This window comes from Dasypus novemcinctus, chromosome 14 (genome assembly GCF_030445035.2).
Source record: "Dasypus novemcinctus isolate mDasNov1 chromosome 14, mDasNov1.1.hap2, whole genome shotgun sequence".
NCBI lineage: Eukaryota > Metazoa > Chordata > Mammalia > Cingulata > Dasypodidae > Dasypus > Dasypus novemcinctus.
In genome coordinates this window covers 76093225-76108353 of record NC_080686.1, presented here as the reverse complement: position 1 = coordinate 76108353, position 15129 = coordinate 76093225, and the positions used below count along the sequence as shown (strand labels likewise).

Sequence of the window (15129 nt, the reverse complement as noted above, 5' to 3'; positions counted from 1 at the left end):
CTGGGACATCACTGAAGGACAGTGGTGAGGGCAAATCCTACCAATGGGCAGAACTTCAAGCAGTGTACCTGGTTGTTAGAAGATATGGCCAGAGGTGCATTTGTATACTGATTCATGAGCTGTTGCCAATGGTTTGGCTGGATGGTCAAGGACTTGGAAGGAATATAATTGGAAAATTGGTGACAAAGATGTCTGGGGAAGAGGTATGTGGATAGACCTTTCTGAGTGGGCAAAAATCATGAAAATATTTGTGTCCCACATGAATGCTCACCAGAGGGTGACTTCAGCAGAGGAAAATTTTAATAATCAAGTGGATAAGATGACTTTCTGTGGCTAGCACTCAGTCTCTTTCCCCATCTACTCCTGTCATTGCCCAATGAGCTAATGGAACAAATTGGCTATGGTGGCAGGGATAGAGGTTATGCATGGGCTCAGTAACATGGACTTCCACCTACCAAGGCTAACTTGGCTACAGCCACTGCTGAGTTCCCAATCTGCCAGCAGCAGAAACCCACCTTCAGCACTGATAAGGCACCATTCCTTGAGATGATTAGCTTGCTACCTGGTGGCAGGTTGATTACATGGACCACTTCCCCGTGGAAGGGACAGCAAGTTGTTGTAAATGGAATAGACAAATCATCCAGATATGGGTTTGCATTTCCTGCACACAATCCTTCCTTCAGAACTACCATCCATGAATATAATGAATGTCTTATCTACCACCATGGCATTCCACACAGCATTGCTTCTGATCAAGGAACCCATTTCACAGCAAATGATGTACAGGAATAGGCACATGCCCATGGAATTCACTGGTCTTACCATGTTCCCATGATCCTGAAGCAGCTGGATTAATAGAATGGTGGAAAGACCTTTTGAAGACTCAATTATGGTGCCAACTACTTGGCAATACCTTTCAGGGCTGGTGCAATATTCTCCAGGAGGCTGTGTATGCTCTAAATCAGCATCCACTATATAGTGCTATTTCTCCCATACCCAGAATTCATGGGTCTAGGAATCAAGGGGTAGAAATGGAATTGGCATCACTCACTATTACCACTAGTGATCCACTAGGAAAATTTTTGCATCCTGTCCCTGCAACCTTAAGCAGTGCTGATCTGCAGGTCTTAGTTCAAAAGAAAGAGTGCTACCACCAGGGAAGACAACAGTGATTCCTTTGACCTGGAAGCCAAAACTGCCACCTGGCCACTTTGGGATCCTCTTACCTCTGAATCAACAGGCAAAGAAGGGAATTACTGTACTGGCTGGAGTGATTGATCCTTGTAGGAGAAATAAAAGCGCCCAAGAGCACCCTGTGCACAGCCGACAAGGCATAGCTCATCAGTTGCTGACAGGCTGTCTCTAAGGTAACCACACATCTAAACAAAATGGCCACTAACCACGAGGTCAGACAGAATGGCAACCAAGCCCTGTCCAGCTACACCACGTCTTCTTCCTTCTCTCCAAGCCCCTCTCCCTTTGTTGGATCCCCACCAATCAGGCAGTATGGCGGGAAAAAGCTCAGCCTACATGATCAACCTAACCGTCCCCCATAGCTTACCCCTCTCCTTGTTTGGACATATATTCACCCCCACCAATCTAATGCCGCCTAGCCCCCCTTCCCTATTGCCCTGAACTATAAATTGCTGTTCCTACATAATAAAGTTAGACTTGGTCCAGAACCCTGTCTCCGGAGTGTGTGCATAGTCTCCGTATCCGTCCTCACTCCCCCAGGGCCAACTAGTTCGAGCCCACCGGCCTGAGGGACGCCTCAGTCTGGTGAAAAACGGTAGCAGTGTCTAATTGTGACAGATTCTGACTATCAAAGGGAAATAGGACTGCATCTACATAATGCTGGTAAAGAAGAGTTTTCCTGGAATAAAGGAGATCCTTTAGGGCATCTCTTAGTACTGCCATAAAATCAAAGGAAAATTGCAACAACTGAATCCAAACAGAACTAACAATGCCCCAGAATCTTCAGGATTGTAGTTTGGGTCACCCCACCAGGCAAAGACCTACAGCCAGATGAAGTGCTTGCTGAGGGTAACAGGAACATGGAATGGGTAGCAGAGGAAGGTAGTGATAAATATGACCTCTGACTCATGTACAGAAATGAGAACTATGAGAGTCATGAATCGTTCTTCCTTGTTTTGTTATGAGTATGCTTGTATAAGTACATAAAAGAAATATCTTTGTTTTCTTCCCTAACCTTTTCCCTTATCACATGACAAGTTGTATTAGTTTCATGTTATAATATTTAAGGATGTCAAGTTTAAGATAGAATATTACCCAAGGACTTGCACCCTATCCTGTAGGGAATTAACGTGTTTCTGGTTGTACATAGTTGAACATTGTTAGGGGGAAACATATATACATGCATGTCTGTTATTGTTTCTGCTTAGAAACTAAGTATGGTTTAAGGTAATGTGTATGGTTGCCAAGTTGACAAGAGGTGGACTGTGATGGTTAGGTTAATGTGTCAACTCATCCAGGTAACTGTGCCCAGCTGTTTGGTCAAGCAAGCACTGGACTAACTGTAATACAAGGACAGTTATGGACTTTAGTCATCAGTGAGTTTACTGAATAAATGACTGAAAACATCTACAACCAACCAGGGAGATTGCTCTCAGCAATAAGTGGCATTTTATCCAATCAGTTGGATACATAAAAGAGAAAGTGATTTTAGCATTCAGAAAGATTTTCCCAGCTTGTCTTAGATAGCCAAAGTCTCCCAGAAACTCATCAAGGACTTTCATTGGACTTTCATCAGAGCCCCTGGTTTGCAGCCTACCTGTGGAATCTGGACTTATGCTTCCATATGAGAATTTTATAAAATCTCACATTATAAATATCTCCCATTGATTCTGTTTCCCTGGAGAACCCTGACTAATACACTGACCTAACTGGGGGAAAAAAAAAAATCCAGAGATACAAGGAGAGCCAAATCTTTACTTACGCTGTGGAAAAAATCCTACTAAAACCTAGAAAAGAAAGAAAGAGAACAGTTTTATTATGGAACAGGCATATTGAGAATGCAATGCTTATCTCAGCAAGTCTGTAAAAGCGATTGCAAAGACTGGACAGAAGTTTGCACACATGTCTACAGTAAAATAAAGAAAGAACAATTAAAATTTATTATATTTCCTTGAGAGACAAACAAATGAGCTTTCGAAGGTCTCTTGTGTACCATGTGAGAGAAACCTGAGTTAATTTTATAAGTATGTGTTTACAATTTAGTGGTGATAAAGCCCAGGAACTTGCATTATAAAATCGTAAGGTCTGGCATATTGTCGGCCCTATTATATTTTCAAGGAGATACCCTAAGGAGAGGGTGAATTTTTGCTTCCCTCCCATTTATTATACAAAGAAACTTTCAACATTTCCTTCTTATGCTTTAAGTGGTGGACCTTTCCCTCCAAAATTCCTAAGGGATATATATCCTTAAAAGAAGACAACATGGACTTTGTTCTCTAATGCAAAATATAACTCCAGTGAGTTAGATTGAAACACGGGAAAAGCTAGTGAGTAAAACTGAACCATATTTGTTATGGTTCTAAATAGCTTCAATCCTAAAACAAGATATTTCTCATGAAGTCCTAAACCTGAGTCCCTACTCAGACATTTTTGATTCAGGTTAGAACTGAGCTAAGAGCAAGAAAGAAAGGGTCCTCCAATGCTAGTGTTTTCCAGATCTTCTCAGGCCAAACCAATAATCCTTGAGTCAAACTCCCTTGAAGGAAAGAGCAGGTGGTTTGGAAGGAATCTAATTAGACTCGTGTCTACACATTTTTTGTGCACTCTGCTGAAGCCTATGGATCCCTTATTAGAATAATCTTTTAAGAGCATAAAATAAAATAAAGCTTATAGGCTTAAAAGGAACAGCAATTATATTGAGATATATTTATCAAAATAGTTAGAAATTATAATTGAAAACAACAAATTTTTGAGGTAAGGATATATATGTTTCTTATTCAATGCATTAAAGTAGAAAAAAATTTAATAAACACTGTAATTTTCATTAGTGAGAAGCATAAACAATATTTCAAAATACATGAAACAATTATAATGTAATAACAATCTGTAATTTCTATTGGTAAACATCCCAGCTACTTCTAAAGCTACTGGACTTAATTGCCTACATTCATAATTAAAGGAAATACTAAAATTCAGTTAGAAAAAAATGTATTTAGGGGATAATGAAAATATAGACATTTTCTGCCCCATCCAAATTCCTGGATTGAGGAAAAGAACACCTGAATTATAAGAAAAAGAAGATGGGTCACAATCTCCCTTTTACAGTAGCATTGCTTCTTGCTTTATCTCTGTACTTTTAGTGAATAAAGAATCCAAAGAAGTAGAGACTACATCCTCACGGGCCTTTCATAGCCAGTAACCCCACCACTTGATAAAGCAGCCAAGTTGAAGTTGTAGGATTCCTCTTTCTTTGGGATAGATTTCTTTACTCCTGATCCTTGGATAACATTAAGATAGTACAAAAACAATGTGCTCCCCCAAAAGGGCCCTCATAAGGTCACTAAAAGATATATCTGTCTCCCCCATGGAAGAGGTTGCCAGAACATCAGGGAAGTTCCACCTGTCCTTTCTTCTAACCTTTGTACCTTCTTGGAATTCATGAAATTAGCTCATCTTCCTAAAGCATTTTTAGAGACCTCCTTAATATTACCTCCAGAAGGATATGGACTTGGTCAGGACAGCTCTTTAGTCTAGAAGTCTCTTCCTGTTCTAGTTCCAGTTTGAATTTTCCTCTCAAGGCTACTCAATAAAAAGGGAAGCTGAAACTCAAAATAGACCCTTTTGGTTCTAAAGCCTTGGGTTTTATATTGTATTCTGCTATGATACCACACTCAAAGGGTTTGAAAAAACCTGTGAATTTTATATTCCATGTATCTAGTCAACAGTGTATTAATATAATATATATTTTATTATTTTTTCTAACACTCAACAAATATTTATTGGAAATTTATTGTACAAACAGATACTATACTAGGCCCCAGATGTACAAATGATGTTAAAAAAAAAAGACATGGACACTTTCATTTTTAGATATTGCATTCTAGAGATATATACAGACATTAATCAAAATGCCATACAAATAAATATATAATTACAAGTTATAATCAGTGTCCTGAAAGTAAGTGATAGAATACTGTATGATGGAGATTTCTGAACAAATTTGATGTCATGGAAGACTTTACTGAGAAAGTATCATTTGTGATGAGATTTGATGGCTAGATGGAAGTTAAGTTATACAGAGAGGTTTTTCCCTCCAAAATACTTTTTTATTAATATATTACCTTCTTTGAAGAATTTTTAAAAGTAATGATTGTCTTCACTAAAAATCAATGAGATGAAAAGGGATTTTAGTTTCTATAAAAGAACAAATAATTCAATACAAATCATTTTAAGTATTTGTTATCCCATATACAGTTTCCGGCAAAATTATACACTAGTGGTTGGCCAAAGGCTTGGGGTTGGGGGTGAAATCATCATTTGATTCTTTTGATGCTACTAGGTCAGAGTTCCTTTTGGGGGTGATGAAAATATTTTATAATTACATAATGGTGATGAATGCACAACTTTGTGAATATATACTAAAACCACTGACGTGTATTCTTTAAAAGGGTGAATTTTGGGAAGCAGACTTGGCCCAGTGGTTAGGGCGTCCGTCTACCACATGGGAGGTACGCAGTTCAAACCCCGGGCCTCCCTGACCCGTGTGCAGCTGGCCCATGCGCAATGCTGATGCGCGCAGGGAGTGCTATGCCACGCAGAGGTGTCCCCCGCGTAGGGGAGTCCCACGTGCAAGGAGTGCGCCCTGTAAGGAGAGCCGCACAGCACGAAAGAAAGTGCAGCCTGCACAGGAATGGTGCTGCACACACGGAAAGCTGACACAAGATGACGCAACAAAAAGAAACACAGATTCCCGTGCCGCTGACAACAACAGAAGTGGACAAAGAACTCGCAGCAAAATAGACACAGAGAACAGACAACTGGGGTGGGAGAGAGAGGGAGAGAAATAAATAAATAAATCTTAAAAAAAAAAGGGGTGAGTTTTAAGGTATGCAAATTATATTACAATTTTAAAAGTGGGATTAAAAATTAGTGATATAAGTATCATATATTAACCAGCGCCCACAAGACCATTATCATTAGCTGCATTTGTATATAACAACATGTAAGATCTATCCAAGGAATATAGCTATTCATAGGCCTTTACCATAAATTATCCCTTTTCTCTCTAAGAATATACTCTCTGATGGAGAATACAGCTCACAAAGCACTATAGGATGAAGACAGTGCCTCAGTAGCTAGGTAAATAAAATGAATGAGTCCAGGCAATCAGCTGGGTGACAGAAGTAGAAGTTCATATCCTACTATGTTGACTTATTGAGTAATTAAAATAATGTATAAGCCCCTGATTACATTGTGATGGATTTTTTTTTAATTTATTGAAATATATCGCTCATACATAAACGTATAAATGTATAGTAGTTGTGAACTTACAAAACAAACATATATAACATCAAACAAACATCTATAACATCTCACCCTACCACCAATAACTTGCATTATTTTTAAACCTTTTTAACTGATTAAAGAGCATTGTCAAAAATTACTACTAAACAAAATATTTTTCCCCTAACCAATCCGATTATTATATTTATATCATTTATATATGAACGTACATAAACAATTAAGTGTATAGTAAAAGTTGTGAACTTACAAAGCAAACATGCATCATACAGGGGTCCCATACATCAACCTTCCACCAACACCTTACATTGTCATGAGACGTTTGTTACAAACTATGAAAGAACACTGTCAAAATCTTACTACTAATCATAGTTCTTATCTTACATTTGGTGTGTTTTTCCTTCAACTCACCCTATTATAATTTTTTAAATATATTTTTTATGTAAACTTATAAAACAATCATGCACATGTGCAGAATTCCCAAACAACACCCCTCCATCAACACACCACAATGTGGTGTGTCATTTGCTACAGATAAAATATCATCTGATTATTGCCATGTTCATAGTGTACATTTGACTCACATTTTCCATACTGCCTTACTATCAACACAGTACATCTTTTGCATAGATGCAAGAATATTATATTATTACTACTAACCACAGTCCATAGGTCACTCCAGCTGTATTTTTCCCAAGCTTCTCCACCTTCCCAACACCCTGCAGTAGTGATATACATTTGTTTTAGCTAACAAAGGACATTCTTGCATCTTACCATCAACCACAATTCTCACCCAACTCTTGGTTTACTGTGCTATCCAGTTCCTAGATTATTCTCAAACTTTCTGTCAATTGGCATTTGCGTAACTAGACTACCATTTTCAGTCACATCCCCATTTATAAACTAGCTGTTCTTCACTGAGTGTTACCATCCCCTCTATACATCTCCACAATTTTAGAGTAAAGCTAATTAAAACTCCTACATACATTAAACATCAGTAGTCCACTCAGTACTTCTCTTGTCTCCTTTAAATATCCACCACCTACCAGCAGGTCTTGAAGATATTTATCAATAATTTCTTTGGAAGTTTTATGGTTCTTGCTTTTATTTTCAGGTTTTTTTTTATCCATTTTGAGTTAATTTTTGGATAAGGAGTGAGATAGGGGTCCTCTTTCCTTCTTTCAGCTATGGATGTCCAATTCTTTCAGCACCATTTGTTGAATGGATTGTTCTGCCCGAGTTGTGTGAGCTTGACAGGCTAGTCAAAACTCAGTTGACCACACCTGTGAAGGTCTGTTTCTGAACCATAAATTTGGTCTGTTGTGTCTGTCTTTAGGCCAGTGCCATGCTGTTTTACCACTATAGGTAGGTATTATGATTTAAAGTCTGGAGATGAGGGTTCACTTTTCCTTTGTATGATGTTTCGGGTTATTCCGGACTCCTTACTCTTCCAAATAAATTTAATGATCATATTTTGAATTTTTTCTTTAATGCTGGTGGAATTTTTATCAGGATTGCATTAAATCTGTTTATCAATTTGAGTAGAATTGACATTTTAATGATATTTAGTCTTCCAATCCACGAGCATGGAATGTTCTTCCAGTTATTTAGGGCTTTTTAAATTTATTTTAACATCAAGTAGCAGTTTTCTGAATACAAGTGCTTTAAATCATTGGTTACATTTATTCCTGACTAATTCCATTTTATCTGTCATATTTTATTTTCACCACTCTTTTGAGACTTTTAGTTACTTTTATTGATATAATCTTTATTTCTAGACTCTCTTCCAGGCCTCTCTCTCCTGTCTTTTCTTTTCAGGCTCTAGCACACCCTTTAGTATTTTCTGAAATTCTGGTCATTTGCTTAGAAATTCTCTCAGTTTCTGTTTATCTATGAATATTCTAATTTTACCCTCATTTTCGCAAGACAGTCTTGCTGGATATAAGATTCTTGATTGGAAGTTTTTCTCTTGTAAGATCTTAAATATATCAGACCACTGTCTTTTTGCCTCCATGGTTTCTGGTGAGAAATCAGCACTTAATCTTATTGGATATCCCTTACATGTTATGCATTGCTTTCCTTTGCTGCTCTCAGAATTCTCTCTTTGTCTTTGGCCTTTAACATTCTGATAAGTATGTGTGTTGGAGTTGGTCTATTTGGATTTTTTCAGATGTGCTTCTCGGACAGGGATATCTATGTCCTTCAATAGGGCTGGGAAATTTTCTACCATTATTTCTTTAAATATTCCTTCTGCCCCTTTTCCCTTCTCTTTTCTTTTTGGGACACCCATGACACATATATTTGCATGCCTTTTGCTGTTATTTATTTCCCTGAGACCTTGTTCAATTTTTTCCATTCTTCATCTGTTCTTTTGTATATTCACTTTCAGTGGCCATTTCTTCAAGCTCACCAATCTTTTCTTCTGCCTCCACAAATCTGTTATTTTATGATTCCAATGTTTTTTTAATTTCATTGATTGCACCTTTCATTCCCATAAGATCTGCTATTTTTCTATGTATGCTTTCAAATTCTTCTTTGTGCTGATCTAGTTTATTCTTAATATCCTTAGTCTCTTTAGCCATCTCATTGAATTTATTAAGGAGATTTGTTTGAATGTCTATAATTAGTTGTTTCAAATCCTTTATGTTATCTGGAGGCTTATCTTATTCCTTTAACTAGGCCATAGCTTCCTGTTTCTTGGTGTGGATTGCAATTTTTTGTTGGTGTCTTGGCATCTGGCTTACTAGAGTATTTATTCTGGGGGCAGTTTTTCTCTTTACTTTAAGGCTTCCTATCATTTCTCTCTTGCTGGTTGTGTAGTAGGAGCCAAGCATGTAGTTGGTGCTATAAGCTGTGTCGGCTCAAGCTGCACCCCTTGCGTCAGGAACCAATAAAGCTTCTTCCAACTATCTCCTTTGCCAGGGTTAGGGACAGAGTCACAGCTATGTGGAATAATACATGTGCAGGCCTAGACTGTAGTTGCCCAAAGAGACTGATGTAGCTTCACATCCCTTTCTCCCCTGACTGGAGAAGGGATGGAGCTGCAGGTATGAGCAGCAATCTATGCAGTCCAGATCCAAGATGACTGCAGTTGCCCTGCTAGACTTCTGATTTTCAATCTATGCCAGTCAAAGTTCCCTGCAGCTACCGGTATGGGCTGATGCTGGGCTTCTCAGCCTCCTACTTGCCAGAGATGGGGCTGAGGCCTAGGCTAGGGCTGTAGGCTGATCTTCGTGAAAGAAAATGGTTCCTGCCAACACTGAGAGTTTCAGTCAGCCCGGCTTCCCCTCAGGCTGGGGGTGGAGTCAGAATGGCAGCTACTGGCCTCTTTCTGACTTGGGCTGGTTCACACCCCAGCTGTTCCCTCTTAGCCAGCCAAGCTCCCAATAGTAGCCGAAATTGGCAGCCAACCGTCTCCTCCTCCGCTGTTTATGGGAAATGGAGCTTCCAATTCCCATCATAGAACAGTCCCTGGGGCTCCTCGTGCAGCCAGAATAGGATAGTCACTGGCCTCCGTGGCTTGGCTAGTAATTTCCTGGAGAGACTGGCACAGGTCCCCGTAGCTTCCTCTCTGCTGGAGGTGGCACTGGGGCCTAGGCTAGAGCTACAATATGATCTGGATGGGAAGAAACCAGTCCTCACCAGCACTGGGATTCTAATTCCCCCCTCTTCCCCTCGTGCCAGGCACAGAGTTAAGATGGTAGCTCCTAGCCTCTTTCTGACCTGGACATGCTCAAACCTTAGCTGTTCTCCAGATCATTCTGCAGCCCACTGAATTTCCTCATCGTAGTTGAAATGGGTGCTTACCCGTCTCTTCCTCCCCCATTTTAGGGAAGTGGAGCTTTCAATTCCAGCTGCGGAACAGCTCCTGAGGAGGCTTGTGCCTCCAGTAGAGGATGGGCACCGGCCTCCTTGGCGTGGAGAGCTCTACTTACAAGTCTTCTCTGCAGACCAGCATCTCCTCCTTCCACTCCCCCAAACACATTGCAAGATGTTCTTCTGGCCTTCTGGAGCCCCTAAACGGGTGCTTCAGCTAGCTCTGGAGAGCTCTGGCTGTTTGCTAACTGCCTTGTAGCAGGAGCTGACTCTAGGAGTTCCTTACTCTGTCACCATCTTGCTGGTTCCTGTGATGGATCTTTTTAATGTTAAACAATAGTGTAGAATTATAACACAAAATTTATGCATGATATGGATAATTTTTTGCTTTTCTTTCTAGGTGAACAGATGAAACAATAGAAAACCCATAGCAATATTATTTACAGTTATTCAGATAAATAAATATGAATATAGCAAATATAATGTAGAGGAGAATGAATAAATTATTTTTAGTATTTAGTAGTAAAATACTGAGTGTAGGAGTTTATAATTTAAAGTAGTATTTATCACCATTATGATAAAATAACATTATTTGAAGCTTATCACTTGCATAGATCACTGTCCACAGGATTTGCATGGTGTGGTGTCAGGGCTTATTATTTAAGGCAGATAAAGCAATGAAGTTTGTATGTTATATAGGAGACATGAACAGGGGTATGAAATGAGTGGCTGAATAGTTAGGTATTTTCACTAAGATCAAAGGCGAGAAATAAGCAGTAGTAATTTTAATCTTAAAATCAATACAGCAAACAGTAACTGTATTGCAAACTTTTATCACAGAGTTTGAGGATTAAGAGAAGCCTTCTCAAGGAAAAAACAAAGGTTGCATGGTTGACACAGCCTTCAAACACATTCTCTAAAAAGATTTATGATTTGTGACATTCAGTCAAGATACATCAGGACAGAAGTCATTTACTAGAAGGGTATGGAAGTCACTTGCTGCATCTAGTAAATTATTGATTTGGTAGAGCACCTTGCTCTTTTGTGAACTGTAAGAATTCATCACTTTTAAAAGTACCTAACTTGCTTTCTGAGTGTAATTTATACATTATATACTAGTTTTCAATATATAGTATATTTGATAATACATTTTATTTTACTTAAGTGAAGAGATATGAAATTGCAAGTAACTTAAGGCTAGGTACATGTGGGATTCTTCTATTTCACTAGATAACAGGGTTCCCTCTCATTCTCCTATTTGTTTTTAGTCCTCCTCCTTTAGCAGCCCCCTCCCTCTACACTCCTATTCAAATTATACCTGGGAAATCCTTTTCGTTGGTTAGCTAGAAGTCTTAAAACCTCATTGCAATGTCATGCTTGGAATTCTCTGTAATGCCACATCTATGTACTGCATCACTGCATACATAGTTTGCAGCATAAAACAAGTATATACAGTAGTTTTATCATGGGTGCATTTAATTTATACAAATCAAACCATACAAATACAGTTAAAAGAATATTTGTAAAAGTAAACAAAAAGTAAAAGAGATAACAAGAATAAATAACAAGAAATTAAACTGCGAGATTTTTCTCACTCAATGATATTATACCCCAGGATGATAAAGTGGTAGTATGTATTTGCTATTGTGAAATAGTAGACATGAGTTTATTATTCCCTCAGGGGAACTCAGTGTCCATATGGCTTTTGTATTGTCAACATCTCACTATTAAATATTTTTCTAGTATTTAAAGATAATTTTCTTTCACATAGTATAGCCCCTAAATATAAAACAACTACGATTCCTGGTAATCAAACAGAGAAACAGAAAATCTTTTAATTCTAAAAGAAAAAAAAAAAAAGATTTAGATGAACTCATTGATTGTATGTCTGGATTCTGTACTGTGTTGTGACTTAGGTATTCAGTGGTAATTTTGACCAAATGTAATGTTTGTGTTATGTGCAGACTGTGGAGCACCACTTTGTAGTAGCCTGATCTTACAAGCATAGTTCATTTGATCATTCAGACATTTATAGAGAGCCTACTGTGTACAAGATACTCTCTTAGGTAAAGAGGAGAAACATGATGATACCTGTGTGTTAGAAACATTGCTTGCAGTGGGATGAACCTTTAGTGATGATTAGAACTTAAGAGTCTATTGGAAGAGTCCAAATGAAAACTTTTGTGAGTCCGGATTGTTACAGTGACAGTGGCAGAGAGGATAGAGAGAAGTTGACAAGTTTGGCAAGGGTACAAGCAACAGAGATCAATGATTAATTGGACCCTAAGAATTAGGAAGAGGGAGCCAAGAAAAATGGCATTTAAGAAATAAGCTGTTTGAAAATTTAAATATCTAAAATTATGTTCCCCTGTGTTCACAAAGACACTATTTTTTTAAAAGATACATTTAAGTGATAGTTGCATGTATCACATAAATTACACTTAATACATTTCAGTGGACATAATCTGTTTAAAGAGAAAACAGCATGTTTGACATCAGGCCTATAGGTATATATCAAATATCAAAAATAAACATAGAATCCAAAGTCCCAGCTTGCTTCTATCTTCCTTTTCTACTTATTGTTAGCAGAGCAAAAAAGATAGAGGTTGCCCTTTCCTTTCCTGGTCAATAAGATGAAATTAGGATGGGAGGAGAGAATATGAAAATTTTCTAGAAATCAATATTAAGAAAATCAATAAAATTGGTCTGGTTTACTCGTTATTACTTTTAGATTTTATAAATACAAAGAGATTGCAATAGATTGGTATCTCACAGCACAGTTAATTTTCTCTATACATATTTTTATGTACTGCATAAAATATTGTTACTCACTATAGTATTATGCATTTTTATGATAAATTAAACCATGCTGCAGGCAGTGACCAAAAAGTATGTAAAATTACTACCACCAGTAAAAGTATCAGAATCTACAGTAATACTAGTTACCACAAGGACATATGATTATACTGTAACCTTTAATATATTCATCAATGACCGAAAAAGTTTATATTTATAAATGAGATTTTCAATAGAAGCAGACATAAATGTTCAAAATGCAAAATAAAATACATGAAACAAATCTAGACTGTCAGACACATATTAATGTGGAATGGCAGAATGTTCATGACTAAGCCACAGAGTTGAACTTGAGTTAGAAGCTCTCATTTTTATTCATACTTTCCAAATATAAATATAAAAGCTTTTCTCACCTATATTCAAGTTACTTTAATTTTAATTTTGGAGCACCTTAGAATAAAAAAGAAAGTTAACATAAAACAAACTGCTTATTCTTTAATCATCCTCTCATCAGGAGCATTATCAGTTGAATAAAGTTATCTGTGCTGAAATAAGAATACACCTGCCTAATCTCAAACAATAATGAGTGATGAGATTGATGCATCTTTGCTTATTATCATCACTGTTACTTTGTTGTTTTTTCTGGGGAGTTCTAATTTTGGTATATTTCATTCTAACTGTTTATCATCACCCCTTTTAGAGCATTAAAAGAAAGAAAGGCAGAGCATTCATTAGCCACTGTACTCCATACAGCATCCTGTTTTTATTGTGTGTGTTTTTAATATCATGCCACATTTTATAGACTTTGGCCAGCAAACCATCCAAAATTTTCACTTTTTCAAACTTCCATGACTTTTCTCAAACCACTTAATGCTTGGCTGCCTCCAGCTCTCTCTAAAAAAGAAAATCAGTTTCATCAGCCATTAACAGGTACCACACGATTACAAACTGTTAACCACATGTGTGGGGGAGTATATAAGAATTCTGTAGTTTCTGCATTATTTTTCTGTAAACCTACAACTGCTCTAACGAGAAAATTATTTTTTTTTAAAAAAAGGAAATCAGGTATAACTGGGGAGTTTGTAAAGGTGACTAGTTCCAAACTTCTTCAGTGCTTCAATCTGGTCTCAGAGGAGCACTGTTACTGCTGTCTGAGGCTAATCACTCTACGTTTGTTCTTAAGCTTATCTTTTCCAGGTCTCTGGATCAGTACTCCTGGTTTTTCCAGTTTCCTAATAAACTTCTTCCTCCATAATAAACAAAAGCACAACAAAAGCTCATGCACTCTTCATCCATATATAAACCTTTTCTCTAGTTCAGAGGTTTGAAAACCTTTTTCTGTACAGGGCCAGATAGTAAATATTTTTAACTTTGCTTGCCATATGCGTCACTTTAGCACATTCTTTTTTGTTAGTTTATTTGTTGATCAACTCTTTGAAAATGTAAAAACCTTTCTTGATTCACCAGCTGGATTTGGCCTGCCAGTTATAGTTTGCTGAAGGCTGCTTTAGTTTAAACTACTCTGTTAATAGCCCCAAAATCTCCGTTGTGGAGTTTGAGGGTAATAATAAACTATACTCCTTCTTTCCTGAAAAGGTTCAAAGTCAATTAAGAGACAAGCTGATAGATATCAAACCGTCAGCTTTAATATTAATTAAAGCAGATAGGCAGTAGGTTCTGTGAGCAGGATGGCCCCAGAGGAAGCAGAAGTCCCTGTCCAGGATCTCAATCACCAATCCTCATGGCCCTCCTGGCTTCAGTGTTTGGAGTAAGGAGCAAACCATAACCTGGAATACTTAGGGAAAATCCCTCCTTTGGGAGACCATAAAGTGGGCAAGAAGCACTCCCCTACTCTCCTGATTGCCAAATTATCCCAGAATACTTTGTCATTTATTAAACACTTGGCAACATTTAACCCTTTTGAACACTTCCTTTAAATTGAAACTCTCCTCTCCGTTGCCTCCCAAGAGACTAATCTCTCTCTGCCATCCCCTTCTTATCTATCTGATCTTAAATCTTTGG

General features: G+C 37.7%; 1 protein-coding gene across 2 annotated transcripts in view; it reads left to right on the top strand.

Moving 5' to 3' along the window:
• Window positions 1-15129, top strand: part of CSMD3 (CUB and Sushi multiple domains 3) — a 1328729-nt gene that overhangs the window by 1035814 nt on the left and 277786 nt on the right. The gene's annotated exons all lie outside the window — the stretch shown is intronic.